Here is a 19029-nt window from a genome sequence, read left to right on the forward strand (position 1 = left end):
ATTACTGTAAATTATAATCTGACCCAGTATAGCAAATCGTATGCTCTTATGTAAGCTAAATAGAATGCATATTTTCATTCCAGTAAAGCTGATTGGTTGAAATGTGGGGGTTAGGCAATAATTGTACTTGCTTTGGTTTAATTTTTTTAATTTAAAAAGGTGGATAATAAATCCAAATAATAAAAATACATGTAGTATTAAGCTTTATTGTTAAGCAACTGCCCATATTGAAACTTAGGTGCCCTCTGCTGAATGAGGGCCTCTAATAAAGAGATAAGGGCAGTTATTTAATAAAGCTGGGTGCTATATCAATATCAGAAACTGGAATTATGAAAACATTTCAAATATTAACTTTAATCTTAATGATATGTTTTAAAAATGATATATGAATGGCAAGATTCAGTTGACTTCTGTCATTTAATGCCCACATAATCTGGCCATTTATTGATTGATGGCAAAGCTCCATTCTCTAGTGTCCTTTACATTATCAGCTTCACAAACTTAACTGATTAGAATGTAATGAAATGAATCTAGAAAATTTGTGTGATACAAATTTTAGTTTAAGGGAGGTCAATATTCAAAGCTCTTTCAGCGCTATGTAGCTGGATAAGTGTAACTTATGCAGCTAAGTAGGAGCTGCTAAATTTGCACCTACGTTCAGCAGCTGCCACTGCTGGGACGCACCCTCACACCTGGCCTGATCGGCACCATTTTCGAAAATGGCACCGACCTGACCTTGCTCCAGCCATGTGACTGGGGCAAGGTCTGAGGATCGGACCATGGTCACTTGATTTTAAGGTTTGGTGGTGGGGGAGGTTGTCTGAAGGGGTGGGGTCAGGGCTTGGAGGCCTGTTTTTTTTTGTATTTGAGCTTTTATGGGTATATGGCAGTGGTCCCCAAACCTGTCCTGGAGGGCCACAAGCCAGTCGGGTTTTTGGGATATCCACAATGAATATGCATGAGAGAAAATTTGCATGTTATGGAGGCAGTGCATGCAAATTTTCTCTCATGCATATTTATTGAGGATATCCCAAAACCCGACTGGCTGGTGGCCCTCCAGGACAGGTTTGGGGACCCCTGGTGTATGGCGTCAGGGGCTCAGGAGCCTATTTGATTTTTTGCCACCTTTGGGGAGGGAGGGGTTTGGACTACCTTCATGTTGGATTTGAAGGGGACTGGGCCATCACTATGCGACTATGTGTCTGTTATTACAATGATCTTCTTTGCAAGCCATTTGCATGCATGAATAATGCAAATGCTTACAAAGAAGGTCATTACTAGGCATGCTGATAAAAATATTTTATCGCAGCTGGCCAAGAAGGTGGTCAGACGCAATAAAATACCTACACCTATTTGAAATGCAGTAAATGTGAGGCGGAGGTCTGGGACCCTAATGTGGGTCCCGAGGCTCCTGCCACACATTTAAAGTACCGGCCCAAAAATAAAAACCTGCAGCTCGAGAAAAGATTGAGTTGCGGGTTGAGACAGGGGTCAACCCTGACCCCCCTGCTCAATCTTTTTCTCCAGCTGCAGGTTTTTGGGTTTTTTTGGGCTGGTACTTTAAATGTGTGGCAGGAGCCTCGGGACCCACATTAGGGTCCCAGACCTCCGCCTCACATTTACTGCATTTCAAATAGGTGTAGGTATTTTATTTCATCTGACCACCTTCTCAACAGGCTGCGATAAAATATTTATATCAGAGTGCCTAGTAATGACATTCTTTGCATGCATTTGCATTATTCATGCATGCAAATGGCAGGCAAAGAAGATCATTGTAATAGGGGAGGGTAGAAGGGTGGCGAGATATGCTGTTTAACATGCATTAGAGCACTACCACGGCTTGATGCATTTTGCAGTAAGATAAGAACGTAGCTGGCTAAACAGTAATTTTTCAATTTGCCACTACAGTCAATGGCTCATTTATCCAGATAAAGTTTTAGCTAGATAAAACTTACCCATATAAATTATGGGCATTATGCGGGTATTTCAGGGCAAGCCAAAATTAGCTCAATAACTAGGATTCTTTGTTTTCAGCTTCTACTGATTTTCACCAATAAGTTCCCAGGTTTTTGCAAAGCTGAAATTCGTTTAATCTGATTTTCACCCTAATTTCAAAAACATCGCTGCAGGCCAGTGATACTTTCTAGCATCTCCTCTCCTAGAAGACTAACAGTGGGGCATGTACAGGATCTGGGCCCAGACCAGACATGCAGGAAAAATATGCTAAAGCAGCATGCATACTCATACTGCAGCCATGATGGAATGTCCATACTACACGAGGAGGAAGACCCAATCTACCGCCAAAACTGGAGTCACCACTGGAGATGTACCAGAGGGGGAAGGACAGAGCTGCTGGAGAGGGAGGCTGGAATGACCACCAGAACTGCCCTGGCAGGAGACCCAGAGTTGCTTTTGGAAAGTAAAGTCAAAGCTACCACTGGAGCTGCTGCTGAGTGGAGAGGCACAGGGAACTGTGCTTTTTTGGACAGAGAGGGAGAAAAGAGGAGACACTGGGAGGGGTGATGAAAAAAGGGAGTAAAGGGAAGGAAGAGGTGAGATACTGGTTAAGGGGAAGGGGAAAGGTGGAGAGATGCTGGAAGATGGGAAGGTTTGAGAGGAGATGCTAGAAAAAAGGGAGAGAAAAGGGAAGATGCTGGGAGAAGAGATCATTAACATTTCCATCCATCCCTGTCAATAATTTTGAAATCTATGTGGCCCTCATATAAAGTTTGGGAATTCCTGCTCTAGGATGTTAATCTGCTTGGCTTTTTTTTATTGTCCTGGCTTCTGACCACCAAAATAGACTCTGGGCCCAATATTCAGACACCGGATAAGTGGGACATTTGACTATCTAGCAGCCACTGAATATCCGGTTAGGTTCAGCGATTGCTAGATAGCTGGCTAACTTGGGGGCGAGAAGTAGGTGGATCAGGGCGGCGCTACTTAGCCGGATAACTTATCACAAAGGTAAGCATTTGGTAGGTTTCCCCTTCCTCAATCTGTCCTTAAATCCACATCACTGTGACAGTAAGGAAGCATGCATGGAGTCTTTGGTTGCATTTCCCCTTCAGCTGGTCTCTGTTTTCAATTTATCTGCCATGCCTCCAATGCTTTCCTAACCCTAAGCCCACCAGGAAACAGAACTGAATGTAAGTCTTCATGACCAAGCCCCTTCATGTAATCCCATCCCCACCAAACAGATGGCACAAATCATTAGGCAGGGTGTATATATTTTCTCACAGGACAAGCAGGATGGTAGTCCTCACATATGGGTGACATCACAGGATGGAGCCCAATCACGGTACACTTCTGTCAAAGTTTCCAGAACTTTGGTTAGCCCCTACTGGGCATGCCCAGCATGGCACTAACCCTGCAGCCAGCAGGGGTCCCCCTTCAGTCTTCTTTTTTCCGCGCAGCAGTAGCCACGCGGTTAAGGAGCTCTGCAGAGATTCCTGACAGGAATTTTCCTCACAGAATTACTAAAATTTAATTTACCCCACAGGGGTCCCTCCTTCAACGTTTTCCGTCAATTACCGTCGAGTTTGGCCCTCACGGCTACTAGCCATCGACCGTACCGCGGCTCAATTTTTTCATAGCCATGGTGTCGGGGTTCCGCCGGTGCCCGGACTGTAATCGCACCATGTCCATCACAGACCCTCATAAAGTCTGTGTAATGTGTCTCAGATGTGAGCACGATGTCCTAACCTTCATCAAATTTGCCCTTATGACACCAAAAGGTTGCAAGGCTAGAATGGAAAAGACGGAACTTCTCTTCCATGCTCAAACCCCGACGGCGTCTATTGCATCGATGTCGTCAGAACCGGCATCGTCAATTTCGCGCCAGCATCGACCTCCGGCCTGTGACCGTCCGGGATCGACGACCTCTCGGCCTTTGACATCCTCTACTCCCCCTCAGGACCGAGGGGATCGTAGAGATAAACATCGCCACTGGTAACGAAAGTCTCGGACCATCAAGGGAGCGAAATCATCGACCTTGCCATCGTCCGAGCTGCTGTCGAAGAGGCCCCGTCCAGAAAAGGCACCGACCTTTTCGGCGACTGGGTCACTGAGGCAACCCTCACCCGACAGGGTATCGGGAGCCGCGACTCCGCCTTTAACGGTGGTCCCTCCAGCTATGCCTCTGCCTCCTTCTTCTGTTCCGGAGCTGGGGCTGCTTGCTCCAGGTCTCCGAGAAGAACTGGACTGGATGGTTCAGGAGGCCATCGACAAGGCGACGCATCGACTCCAGGTTCCTCCAGCACCGACACCGGTACTGATTGCGGAACTGACCACTGACCCGATTCCAGCAGAGATGGCACCGCTGCTCTCGAGGATGGAAGTGCTTATGACCGCTTTTCCACCGATGGACCCCGGGTCACTGATGGCTCTGGTGCCCTCCCCGCTTGCTTTGTCATTGGGAGGAGAAACACCGTTCCGCATCCCTCTATTGGGAGTTCTGCCTCAGCCATCGATGCCGATACGTCCGGTGCCACCGATCCACCCATCGGTGCCAACGCATCCATCGGCACCACCGAGCCATCCATCGATACCCTCGATGCATGCACCGGTGCCTTCGATGCCCTCATCGGTGCCTCCAGTTATTCTTTCGAGCCCTTCGGAGCCTCGACCAGGACCTTCAGGGATACCACCGCCCTGTCCTCCTCTAATTCCTAGAGGAGCAGGTGCTGATCCCTACGACACCTGGACTGATGATTCTTCACCAGACACCGATGATTTGCCTGAAAGCAATGTCTGAAAGCAGAAAGCGTTCTCCTCCAGAGGCCCTTTCCTTTATAAATTTTGTGAAGGAGATGTCTGAATTGGTTCCCTTCCAATTGCAGACTGAACAAGATGACAGGCATCAAATGATGGAGCTGTTACAATTCTTGGATGCTCCCAAGGAAATAACCTCCATCCCTATCCACCAGGTTCTTCTGGATCTCTTCAAAAAGAACTGGGAACATCCTGGCTCTGTTGCTCCAGTCCACAGGAAAGCTGACACCACCTATCTCGTTCAGTCAGCTCCAGGCTTTTGCAAACCTCAATTTGATCACCAATCTGTGGTTGTTGAATCTGCCCAGAAAAGAGCAAGGAGATCAAAACCTCACACTTCCTTTCCCCCAGGCAAGGAACAGAAATTTCTAGATGCCATTGGTCACCGTGTTTTCCAGGGATCAATGGTCATCTCCAGAATTGCTTCTTATCAGCTCTATATGACCCAATATAAGAGGGTCTTATTTAAGCAGATACAAGATTTAACAGACTCCCTGCCTCAGCAATTTCAAGAGCAACTCCAAATCCTAGTAAATAAGGGTTTTGAGGCAGGCAAGATTGAGATAAGATCATCTTATGATATATTTGACACTGCTACCAGGGTTTCTGCAACTGCTATCTTGGCAAGACGATGGGCCTGGCTCAAGTCTTCCAACCTTCACCCTGAAGTACAAGACAGATTATCCGACCTGCTTTGTGTAGGAGATAATCTGTTTGGCGAGCAGATTCAATGAACAGTGGCGGAACTCAAGGACCATCATGAGACCCTAAGACAGTTCTCTCTGATGCCTTCTGAGTACTCTTCAAAACAGCCCTTTCGGAAGGACTCTTAAGAAGTCATTCTTCCGCCTGAAAAAGTCCTTCCTGCCACCAACTGGAACCCGTTCTACGAGATCGTTTCAAAAAGCCCAGTCTCGTCAGACACAAAAACAAAAACCGCAAACGGCTCCTCAGCTGGGCCCTGCTTCCAGATTTTGACTCCTGCATACAGAGCAGCAGCCAGCTTCCATTGCCCCACATACCAGTGGGAGGTCGATTGCCATTTCAACAACAGGTGGCACTCAATCACCTCAGACCAGTGGGTCCTAGCGATAATTGCTCAAGGTTATCATCTGAACTTTCTCTCCATTCCACCGGACTCCCCACCTCTACCGACGAGGAAAACATCCGATCACTCCATCCTTCTGGAACAGGAGGTCTCCCTCCTCCAGTCCAAAGCAATAGAACCAATGCCCTATTCCCAACAAGGCCTAGGGTTCTATTCCCGGTACTTTCTAATCCCCAAAAAATCAGGAGGCGTTCGTCCAATTCTGGATCTACGTGCCCTCAACAAGTACCTCCAGCGAGAGAAGTTCAAAATGGTAACCTTGGCTCTCTTCTTCCTCTTCCACAAAGAGGAGACTGGCTCAGCTCTCTAGACCTACAGGAAGCATACATTCATGTCGCGATAATTCCATCTCATCGCAAATACCTGAGGTTTCTAGTAGGCCCCAAGCACTATCAATACCGAGTGCTTCCATTCGGCCTTGCGTCTGCACCACGAGTCTTCAAAAAAATGCCTCGTCGTAGTTGCAGCCTTCCTCAGGACTCAAGGTGTTCACGTCTACCCCTACATAGACAATTGGTTAATCAGGGCTCCCACTCAGCAAGCTGCTCTGTCGTCCCTACATCTTACTTTACACACTCTAATTTCACTCGGATTTCTCATCAACTACTATCATTCATTGGGGCAGACTTGGACACCTTGCAGGCAAAGGCTTTTCTGCCTCGACAGCGAGCTCTCACTCTCGTGTCTCTTGCACACCAGCTGCAGTCTCAGCACTCCACACTGCACACCACTTTCTCATCCTCCTGGAACACATGGTGTCCTCAGTTTAGGGCACCCCAATGGCCCGCTTGGCCATGAGAGTCACAAGGTCACAATGGACTCAATCCAGTCAGCCCCTGTCGACCACTGTTCACGTAACAGACTCACTCCGTCAGTCTCTTGCCTGGTGGAGAAATCAGGTCAATCTCCTCCAGGGCTTGCCCTTCCAGGCTCCAGACCCTCAAATAACTCTCGCCACCGATGCTTCCAACCTCAGCTGGGGAGCCCACTTGGCCGATCTGCAGACACAAGGATCTTGGTCTCCAGAGGAAGCCAAACACCAAATAAATTTCCTGGAGCTGCGAGCAATCAGATATGCTTTCAGGGTATTTCAGGATCGCCTCTCCAACCAAGTCATCCTGATCCAGACGGACAACCAGGTGGCCATGTGGTACATCAACAAACCGGGAGGGATGGGCTCCTACCTTCTGTGTCAGGAAGCTGCGCAGATATGGGCGGAGGCCCTCTCCCACTCGATGTACCTCAGGGCCACCTACTTGCCGGGAGTGGACAATGTGTTGGCAAACAAGCTGAGTTGCACCTTTCAACCGCACGAATGGTCTCTCAACCCCTCAGTAGCGAACTCGATCTTCCAACAATGGGATTATCCTCAAATAGACCTCTTTGCGTCACCTCAAAATCGCAAAGTAGACAACTTCTGCTCTCTCACTTGCAGCCAACACTATCAGCCAAGAGACGTGTTCTCCCTATCATGGGCAACCGGTCTCCTATATGCATTCCCTCCACTTCCACTTCTCTCGAAGACACTCGTGAAGTTACGTCAGGACAAGGGAACCATGATCCTGATAGCACCCCACTGGCCACGCCAAGTGTGGTTTCCAATACTTCAGGATCTCTCCATTCGCAGGCACATTCCCTTGCGAAAGGACCCGCTTCTAATCACTCAAAACGACGGGTGCCTTCGCCACCCCAATCTTCAAGCCTTGTTCCTGACGGCATGGATGTTGAAAGGTTAATCCTTCAGCCACTTAACCTTTCTGAACCAGTTTCCCGTGACCTGATTGCTTCACGGAAGCCTTCCACGAGGAAATTGTATTCTTACAAATGGACCAGGTTCACGACATGGTGCTCTTCTCAATCCCTTGACCCCTTTACCTGTCCAATCATGAAGTTTCTGGACTATCTCTGGCACTTGTCACAGTCAGGTCTAAAAACTTCCTCCATTAGGATGCATGTCACTGCGGTAGCCGCCTTCCATAAAGGTGTCGGGGATGTTCCCATATCAGTACAACCCCTTGTAACACGTTTTTTGAAAGTCTTGCTTCACCTCAAGCCTCCTCTGTGTCCTCCGGCCCCTTCTTGGGACCTCAACCTAGTTTTGGGTCGGCTCGTGAAACCACCATTTGAGCCTCTTCAATCCTGTGACCTTCGATATCTCACATGGAAAGTGATTTTCCTTTTGGCAATCACTTCCGCTAGCAGAGTTAGTGAATTACAGGCTCTAGTTACCTATCCGCCTTACACTAAACTTCTGCAGGATTGGGCAGTACTCCGCACTCACCCTAAATTCTTACCTAAGGTAGTTTCGGAGTTTCATCTTAATCAATCCATTATTCTAGCTGCCTTTTTTCCCAGGCCCCATTCCAGTCCAGGAGAGCAGGCTCTGCATACACTTGACTGCAAACGGGCTCTAGCGTTCTACCTAGACCGTACAGCTGCCCACAGGAAAAGCACTCAATTGTTTGTCTCTTTCCATCCTATCAAATTGGGGCAGCCTGTGGGTAAGCAGACTCTCTCTTCCTGGTTGGCGGACTGCATATCCTTTTGCTATCAGCAAGCGGGCATTCCATTTCAAGACCATGTTAAAGCACACTCTGAGAGGGCCATGGCAACTTCAGTAGCACACCTACGCTTGGTGCTGCTTCCTGACATTTGCAGGGCTGCCACCTGGACTTCTCTCCATACCTTTACAGCCCATTATTGCTTAGACAAAGCCGGAAGACAAGATTCCATCTTTGGCCAGTCTGTCTTGTGCAACCTATTTACAACGTGACATACCAACACCCTTCCGCCTGCCCGGTGGGGTTCAGGATGTCCTCGGCCAAATTTCATCCCAGGCCTAGTGCCTTGCATGCCTGAGTACATTTGATACATACTCGGACATCCTCAGCTCGGTACTCACCCATATGTGAAGACTACCATCCTACTTGTCCTGTGAGATAGCAAATGTTGCTTACCTGTAACAGGTGTTCTCACAGGACAGCAGGATGTTAGTCCTCACGAAACCCGCCCGCCACCCGCGGTGTTGGGTTCGTAACGTTTTCGTATTCTATTTTCGGCACTACCTGTAGCTTTTTAACAAGACTGAAAGGGGACCCCTGCTGGCTGCAGGGTTAGTGCCATGCTGGGCATACCCAGTAGGGGCCAGTCAAAGTTCTGGAAACTTTGACAGAAGTGTTCCGTGATTGGGCTCCATCCTGTGATGTCACCCATATGTTAGGACTAACATCCTGCTGTCCTGTGAGAACACCTGTTACAGGTAAGCAACATTTGCTTTACCTCCTTTATTATGCACATACAGATAGAACACAGTGTTCTTAAAAGCTCATAAGGTGCAGAGTCCTCTAACCCTTACATGCAACAAGGGTGTCCCACATAAAAACTACTTGATTAACTTCCACATTTGTCAGAGTATGGCCTGAAGACCAGCTCTGCCAGGGTTTACCTTGGTGCAAATGGTTCTCATCATCATGTTAAAGGTAATCCCAATGCTAACCCCTAGTTGTCAGATTAGTGCAAGATTTAACTTCAAGTGAAGCCTCTTATTAAGCAACCTGCTATTTCTTGTGCTTAAAATGTGATACTTGCTCAGCTGATGAAAGCTTCTTTCAAGCCTTTAAGATCTTGCAGGATCAAGTACCTGACCTGGAAGTTCATATTTGTGGTAGTGATCATTTCAACACCCAGAGTTAGTGAACTCCAGGTCCTAGTGACTTATCCACTTTATACAAGATTTTATCATTGCAGCATGTTGTTGTGCAACTATCCTAAGTTCCTATCTAAGATGATTTTGGACTTTCAGCTTAATTAGCCAGTTTGTCTGTGAGCATTTATTTGCTAGGCTCTGTGCTTATACCAGAGGTGTTAAACTCATTTCAGTGATTGGCCAGGTTTGTTAACAATATACTTAAAGTGGATCTGGGCTGGATTGGGCCCCCTCCGATGCTGCAGCCAACTGAGAAAGGGTAGAATTAGCTAACACATATGAAAGTTGTAGGACTGCCATTGGTTACACACACACGTGCATGTGGACTCTGGCCACTACTGCTCTGAAGATGAAGTCTTAGAGCCATTACTACAGCAGCACTGGGATACCAATGGCCACCGGCTCAGGCACTGGGCAGCTAAGGTCAGAAGAGTGGGGGTAGCCCAAGAGCAACAGCACTGAAAGGACACAGGAAGCTGATGACCCCTGCCAGCCTGTCTTTGTCGGGCTGCCTCCCCCTCCCCCATTGCTACAGCCCCCACACCTTCAGGAGATTGTTGCTGCTGTCCCTCTTTCTGGTGACTCCTCCTTGCTTTTCCCACAGTTTTTTTTTTAATTTATTCAATAAAGAAGGAACCATCTTTGATCTATCTTTCCAGGCTCCCACCCCATAGGAATCACTTTCCCCCTCCTGTGGGAACACTTGAAGCAGTGGCGAGAGCCGCCTCAACCCTCCCGCTACTCACTGTATTTCTCTGCTGCCTTGGTAGCCTCTCTCTCTCTCCCTCCTCCTTAACTGCCTCAGCACTGCCACTCAACTGGCACTTCCATGTTTGTGTCCATTTACTTTAGGCCTCATCCCTGGCCAGAGCAGCTGATTGTGGCAGGAATGGCAACTATGCTCCCACTGGCATTTGCCACCACTGTCAGCTTCTGATTCCAGCAAGATCCCCCACTTATGGGTTCACCCTCTGAAACTATTCCCACTCCCCCTGAATGCTTTTGAGGGGCACCACCCTCAATGAAGAGGTAAATAAAAAAAAGTTTTATCGAGGGGTAGAGTGCTGGCGAGGAAGATTCCTTCTGTCATCCAGTAGGGGTATGGCTCTTTTCATTGCAGCAGGTCGACAATGTACTGTACCAGAAGGAAATCTGTGAGTGCATCAGCAGAACTACAGAGGCAGGGTGAGATTCTACAGGCTGAATATATGGCTATAATGGGCTGGAAATCGCCTCTTGCCACATGTTTGAAATGCTTGATTTGCACAGTTTGGATTGCAAGAGAACCCTTGCCTGCTATCTACAGTGAACTCAGGCCCTAAAAAGGGTACCTAGCTTTTTATTTCTTTTGACTGAAAAGGCCTGAGACTGCTGTAGCAAAACATACCTTTACTAATTGGATAGCAGATAGTAGATTGTATCTCCTTTTGTTATGCAGGTCTAATACTGGATGGGTATGTCAAGGCTCATAAAGTCAGAACAATGTCTGCTGTTGCCCATCTAAGATCGGCTTCTATTGAGGAAATTTTCAAGTCTGTGAAGCGGACTTCTGTCTACACATTTACATTCTATTATTATATATAGTAACATAGTAAATGACTACAAATAAAAGACCAAATTGCCTGATCCAGTCTGCCAAGTTGATCATCCACTTGAGATAGATGCAGTTGCTGGGTAAATTTTCATATGCAACTCAACACCAATTTCCCCCTCCCCCATGTCTTTTACCTAACCTCTGAACTCTTTTCCTACTACTACCATCCTAGTCTGTTCTAAGGATACCTAAAATTTGTGGGCTCGACCACCATTCTGCCATCCCTAACTTTGTTTCTTACAAGACTGATACTTATACTGCTGCTGTTTAGGGTTGTAACTGCTGCTACATGTAGGTTATCCCAGTGTTTCATTACCATCCTCTTGATATTCAGGATACTTTTATTGAATTCTGATATCATTTTTGTCTCCATTACCAACTCTGGATTGGCATTCCAAATATCCACCACCCTGTCAGTGAAAAAAATATTTCCTGACATTGTACCTAAATCTGCCCCTGTGGGTATTCAGATGATCAGGACTGACTGAGACGAGGCTTAATCCTACCTAATAAACGACGCTTGACCGACGTGCCGCAAATGCGCAGTAGAGAGCAGCTCTACTGCGCATGTGCGGGCGAGCACGTCGGTCTTTAGGCAGCGTAAAAAAAAAACAAAAACATGGCGGCGGCGGTACCGGCAGCGGGCGGCGGTAGTGGCAGCGGGCGGCGGCAGCGGCCAGTAGCGAGGGAGGGAGGGATGGACTGAGTGGAAGGGACGGAGAGAGAGAGTGGGAGGGAGGGACTGAGTGGGAGGGACTGAGTGGGAGGGAGGGATTGAGTGAGGAGGAGGGACTGGGGGGGAGGGACTGGGGGGGAGGGAGGGAGGAGTGGGTGAGTGTGTGGGAGAGAGGTAGGGGGTGTGGGAGAGAGGTAGGGGGTGGGGAAGAGTGAGGGGAGAGTGAGAATGAGGGAGAGGTGAGAGTCAGGGATGTGAGTAAGTGGAAGGGGGAGAGGGAGAATGAGGGAGAGGTGAGAGACAGGGCTGCAGCGGCGGCGGCGGCGAAGATGGGCAGCAGCAGTGAGGGAGGAGAGAGAGAGGGAGGGACTGACAGAGAGAGGGAGGGACTGAGTGAGAGGGGAGGAGAGAGAGGGAGTGGGACTGAGTGAGTGAGAGGGAGGGAGGGAGTGGGACTGAGTGAGGGAGGGTGGGAGTGGGACTGAGTGAGAGGGGGGAGGGAGGGAGTGGGACTGAGGGAGGGAGTGGGACTGAGAGAGAGGGAGGGAGGGAGTGGGACTGAGGGAGAGGAGGGAGGGAGTGGGACTGAGTGAGAGTGAGTGGGACTGAGTGTGAGTGAGAGGGAGGGAGAGAGGGGGGAGGGAGTGAGTGAGACTGAGTGGGAGGGAGGGACTGAGTGAGAGGAGAGGGAGGGTGGGGAGGAGTGGGTGAGTGTGAGGGAGGGAGGTAGGGGGTGGTGAAGAGTGAGGGGAGAGAGAATGAGGGGGAGGTGAGAGACAGAGGGATGTAGCCCGTTTTAACGGGCTTAATGGCTTGTTATTCCATATTTGAACCCATTGTCTGTTAGGAATTTAGCTTTTTTGAGTTTCATTCTAGTCTGTATATTCTGTTAAATATTTAGCAGACCTAAAGTTAGACAGATAAACTTATCCAGCTAACTTTGGATGTATATTCAATAGTGTAGCCTAACTATAGCCAGCTAACTTTAGGATAGCTCTTTGACCCGACCAGACTTAGCTGGCTAGTCAACTGGCTAACTCTGAATATAGGCGATAGCCAGTTAACTCCTCCCAGTTATGCCCCTGGAACACCCCTAACTTATCCAACTAAATTCTAGCCAGAATGTAACTGGATATGTGACTAGATCACCATTGTGATCTAGTGATTCTCACGTGAAATGATGGTATGCAAAAATCTAAATAAATAAATAAATAAATATTCATTTAGCCAGCTATCTTTTAAGTTAGCTGGCTAAATGCTTTTGAATATGGACCTCAAGGAAATTAAGAAATGTGTAAATTGCATGTATAGAAGGAACGGAATAGAGATAGCTCCAAAACTATTCTGGAGATCTCATCTGAGTAAGAAGGAACTTCCTTCTATAATATCACTCGCCCTACAGACTCTGCTTTCAGTTAGCTATTGAAACCTTTGAGGAGACTCAATACTGGAACTGAATAAAATATTGTAAAGCAGAGGTAATATTAGAGAGAGTTTTGGCAGTAGCTTGAGTGATTAAGTTACAATATCCCCATTCTAAAAGATAGATTAACAATTAGCGAATGCATGCAGCAACATGGCTTTGGGAATGCTTTTCAACCTAAAGTGTAGAAGGGCATACTGGCAGTTAGTGCTCTTGGAATGTTGGTGATCTCTCCATTCCAGAACAACCCCTCTGTGCCCCACTGCTCACAGCCTGCTGTCCTACCTCAGCATATAGGGACAGGGAGGGGAAAATTAAAACACCCTCTAATTTTTCTAACCCTCCAGCCTCTGCTGAATGTGGGAAGGGGTTATCCTGCCATCCCTTTCCTTCTCTCATAGAACTTACTAGTACTCTGAGGAATTGATTAACTTGGAAAACATTTCTAAGATCAAGCCTCTACATGTTCTTCCTGCCTTTTTTCATTCTAGGGGCCTTTCTTCACAAGAAACAATTGAATACTGCTGGGATATTGCATTGGGAAATAGAAAATCATATATATAAATCAATTATATCATGCAATTTTTATGGCTGTTCACAACTGTGACAGGTGCAATTCGCCTCCTTCCCCCAGCCTATTTTACTGCCCCAATCCCTTCCCGCACTCAAGCCTCCCATTTTAAACTTGACCTGTGAAAGAAATCTAATCACACTGCTATTCAAAAAAGAAGATCTTTATTTGATGCATGCTTGGATTTAGGAATAGGCATCATAGGCAATTTCCTCAGGTGCCAAATTTTGATAGGTTCTGGAGTGTTGCTGCTGTTGCTATGCTTCCATTGGAGCCTACCTCCTCCCAGTCACTTAACCTGAAGTGGCACCGTTCATATCCTATGGCATCGGCAACCTAGAAGAAATTCAGCATGGGGCTTACAGCCTGAGGCCACATGCACAAGGCCCTGCCTTTTGCAAGGGTTCCATAGTAACAGGAAGTCTGTGTGGGAGGAGGGGCAGAGCTTTGAGGGTGTGACCATGGGCTACAGATCCCATGCTGAATTTCTTCTAGATTGCTGCTGCCACAGCTGTGGGATCAGAACAAGGTTGCTTTAGATAAGGGAGTTGACACCCTCCCCCCCTCCCCCCCGCATCTCAGTAGAGAGGAGGGGAAGAGGACACCTTTCACCCCTCCCCCGCGATGCCTTATGGGTGTTGGCAATGGAAATCCGGCCCTGATTGGATGTATATGGCCACAGCATTGGTCAATTGCATAAAACAAATCAGTACCTAAATATAAATAAGCAATGCCATTTAAAAACTCAAATGCCCATAGGGTGACCATATCCTCACCTGCCGATTTTTAATTCACAAACACTCAATAAGCAACATGCTGCCGCAGGGTTGCCCGTAAAAGTCAACCCCCTTTACACATTCTGCTGTCCAGGACACCTAACCCCTCAAGATGTCCTCAGACCTTGATTACTGAGCAAAAGTTCTTTGGTCCATACAAGAGTAGGAGTCACTTATGAATAAGCAACATAATTCTTGGATGGTGAGTGAACCAGTCCCAGCCGTCAAAGTCAAAGACTTAACAGGCAAATCGTCTCAGCTCTCACTCACCCATGCAATCTAGGGACAGGAAGATGGGTTACTTGGCATTCCCTGCCCAACCAGCTTTAAATACAATACTTGCTGTGTGCCCTTGGATTTGGTCAATCTTGCCACAGTCTACAGCAGTAAAACCTTGCTTGCTGAGGGCTCTGCACCAACTTAGCTGCGGCCATATCACAAACTCAGTAATGCTGCATATAGCTGTAAACACCACATGGCCCATGTTCAGAACTTGGTAAAGCAATATATTACAGTAAAAATTATACTGAGTATTGCTGTATGCAAATTAGGGCCTGTATCTGAAAATCATGCATATTGGATTTTGCAACAAACATATCCAGGTCCCATCCAGTAACTGCTACCGCCACTTCTTCAGTGTATTCGATGGGGGGAGAAGGGCTGATGTGCACGGAGCAGGAGAGAGACCTTGGGGTGATAGTGTCTAAAGATCTGAAGTCGGCGAAACAATGTGACAAGGCGATAGCTAAAGCCAGAAGAATGCTGGGCTGCATAGAGAGAGGAATATCGAGTAAGAAAAGGGAAGTGATTATCCCCTTGTACAGGTCCTTGGTGAGGCCTCACCTGGAATACTGTGTTCAGTTCTGGAGACCGTATCTCCGAAGAGACAGAGACAAGATGGAGGCGGTCCAGAAAAGGGTGACCAAAAAGGTGGAAGGTCTTCATCGAATGACTTATGAGGAGAGATTGAAGAATCTAAATATGTACACCCTGGAGGAAAGAAGGAGCAAAGGTGATATGATACAGACTTTCAGATACTTGAAAGGTTTTAATGATCCAAAGACAACGACAAACCTTTTCAGTCGGAAAAAAATCAGCAGAACCAGGGGTCACGATTTGAAGCTCCAGGGAGAAAGACTCAGAACCAACGTCAGGAAGTATTTCTTCACGGAGAGGGTGGTGGATACCTGGAATGCCCTTCCGGAGGAAGTGGTGAAGCCAGAAGTGTGAAAGACTTCAAAGGGGCGTGAGATAAACACTGTGGATCCATAAAATCTAGAGGACGTGATTGAATGTGATTGAATGTTGTCAATACTATGATGAGTTAAGAAATTCTGCAACAATGAATACAATGGGAAATGTCATGCTACATCAACTTTGAATTCTTTTCACTTTGGACTCACTAAGGATATAAAATTATTTTCTGACCCATGATTATACTACTGGTGTAAAATGTTATGCAGAATAGCATTCACATCTACGCCTATGTATGAGGTCTACTTAATGATACAAACAAACATAATTCACGGTGATTTGTGGTACTTTAGCCTTCTTATTATTACGATTTTATACATGGCTACTACTTGTCCATAAATTTTGAGAGAGCGGTTGTGTAGCATATATTTAAATTGCTAACATCTCAAAATAATTTTTTTTTTTACCTTTGTTGTCTGATCTTTGTATTTTTCTAATCAGTTGGTCCTGGTCTCTTTTTCCCATTTTTTCCCTTGTCGCTCATTTCCTAATTCCTTTTCAGTGTCTTTCTTCTATTACTGTCTTCTTCCCCTCCACACACACACACACATACGCTTTCTCTCACAGACTCCCCCCCACACACACAAGCTCAAATTCTCTGTAGACACACATACAAGCTCTCACTTTCTCACCCCTCCCCAGGCTTATATTCTTATGCACACACAGACGCACATCCAGGCACCCATTCTCACCCACACACATAAACCCAGACTCCCATTCTCACCCACAAACCCATGCTCCCAGTCTCATCCACACATACACATATTCAAGCTCCCATTCTCACCCATACATACACACATTTAAGGTCCCAATCTTACCCATATATACACACATTTAAGGTCCCATTCTCACCCACACATTCAAGCACCCATTCTTACCCACATATTCAAGCTTCCATTCTCACCCACCCACACAAACCCAGACTCCCATTCTCATCTATACACAAACCCAGGTTTCCATTCTCACCCACACATACATACATTCAAGCTCCCATTCACCCACATATTCAAGTTTCCATTCTCACCCACCCACACACACACACTCAGACTCCCATTCTCATCCACACATACACATTCAAGCACGTGAACAGCTTCCACTTCCTCCCCCCAAAGCAGGAAGATCAGCTGGCCTCTTGCTGCCACCGGGCCTCCTGCTATCTTCAGGCATCGGGCCATACGGCCCGCCAATCTTCCTGCTGGGGGGGGAGGAAGCAGAAGTTGTGCGCTGCTCTTCCGCCTCCCCCCCAACAGGAAGTTCGGCGGGCCGTATGGCCCGATGCCTGAAGATAGCAGGAGGCCCGGTGGCAGCAGGAGAGGCCAGCTGATCTTCCTGCTTTGGGGGGAGGAAGTGGAAGCTGTGCACGTGCTTGAATGTGTATGTGTGGATGAGAATGGGAGTCTGAGTGTGTGTGTGTGGGTGAAAATTGGAGCCTGGGTGTGTGTGTGGGTTACTGCTTTCGGGGGAGGAAGCGGAAGCTGTGCGCGGCGCTTCCGCTCCCCCCCCAACAGGAAGATCGGTTGGCCATATGGCCGCAGCAGCGCTTCCCCATGTGTGCAGTGATTGCGTGCGAGGCGTGGGTTCTCTTGTTCGCTGTTGCGGGGATGGGATCCCGCGACAGCCTTGCAGTTCCGGTGCCAGATGGGTGGGCCTGGGTCTAAGTTGGGTGGGCAGCTGCCCACCCATGGCTATGCCACTGCTAGGTAGCCTATCTGTATTAGAGACTGCATCAGGAATGTGACTAACCATACCTAACTTAACTTGTAAGAATGAAGTAACTAACCAGCACATAGCACCACTGTCACCTGATCTAGCATGTCAATAGAGCAAGTTGGTGCACTTAAAGATGAATTATGCCCTGAGAGAATAACTGGTCAGTAGCTGAGGCAATCACTTGTGGTAGGTAACGTGAACCTGGCAATGACAAGTAATGACAAGCTTGTAATAACTACAACCGCTGGAGAACGTCACAGGATATTCCTAAAAGAAATGCTGAGAGTACCAGTTCTTAGCAGGGAATATGTTGTCTGTGAAAAGGATGACTATCCAAAGCTTCGATGATCTCTGACATGAGAATGCCTGTACTGCTTCAACTGGGACAGGTACTACAATCTCTTCCAAAAATGAGAGAGAGAAAATATCTAACCAACTCACTCAGAGCAGCAACACATATAGAATAGGTGCCTGAAGAGCAGATGCCACAGGTGTCCATATGAATAAATAACTTACTGACCACAGGACAGCCTAGAATTTCTAACCGCCATGAGTAAGATCACTGAAGTGTATACCAGTGAAGACAAAGTGAAACATACACTACTGCCAGGGAGACAAGTCACAGCAGGTAAACAATGTCCCAGTGCCATAAATGACCTGTTGAAGAAAAGAAAGATGACATATAAAAGAATGCTGACATATGTGCACTGAAGAGAGGGCTTCACCATCCTTATCTATAGGAAAACATGCGAGATCAGGCAGAGGACTGGAGATGGGGGAAGAGCGAATGCCCTTTACAGAACAAAGATAATAGAACTATGGCCATTACCCCCAGTCACAAGAAGTGCAAGCTCATATGTCAAGGACCCAGATGGAATAAGTGACTTGCTGACAAAACCTAATACACTGGATTTCACTTATTCCTATGCCCAGAGACTGACATCTATCTATCCATCTATTGACAATTTCAGTTTATAAAGCACCTGTCCATTCAGAGCTTATTCAGTCTCAGGAAGAGTTACTGTGGCATCAAGCTTGATCTTATCAGAATCATTCAGTCTAAGTAGGTATATTTTATTCAAAATATGTTCCATTCTGGATTGAAATTAAATAAATTAGGAAGGTTTTTGTTTTTTTTAATAAATTAACAATGCAAGACATTTTCTTCTGATAAATACAAATCTCCCTATTATCACAGGACAAGCAGGATGGTAGTCCTCACATATGGGTGACATCATCAGGATGGAGCCCAGTCATGGAACACTTTTGTCAAAGTTTCTAGAACTTTGGCACCTACTGGGCATGCCCAGCATGGCACTAACCCTGCATCCAGCAGGGGTTTTCTTTCAGGCTCTTTTTTTCCGCGCAGCAGTAGCCACGCGGGTTAAGGAGCTCTCTAGAGATTCCTGACAGGAATTTTCCTCATGGAACTTCTTTC

At 47.0% G+C, this 19029-nt stretch overlaps 1 protein-coding gene across 2 annotated transcripts in view; it reads left to right on the top strand.

The window, feature by feature from the left end:
* WDPCP (WD repeat containing planar cell polarity effector) overlaps positions 1-19029 on the top strand; it is a 714814-nt gene that overhangs the window by 100866 nt on the left and 594919 nt on the right. The gene's annotated exons all lie outside the window — the stretch shown is intronic.

Source organism: Rhinatrema bivittatum, chromosome 3 (genome assembly GCF_901001135.1).
Source record: "Rhinatrema bivittatum chromosome 3, aRhiBiv1.1, whole genome shotgun sequence".
NCBI lineage: Eukaryota > Metazoa > Chordata > Amphibia > Gymnophiona > Rhinatrematidae > Rhinatrema > Rhinatrema bivittatum.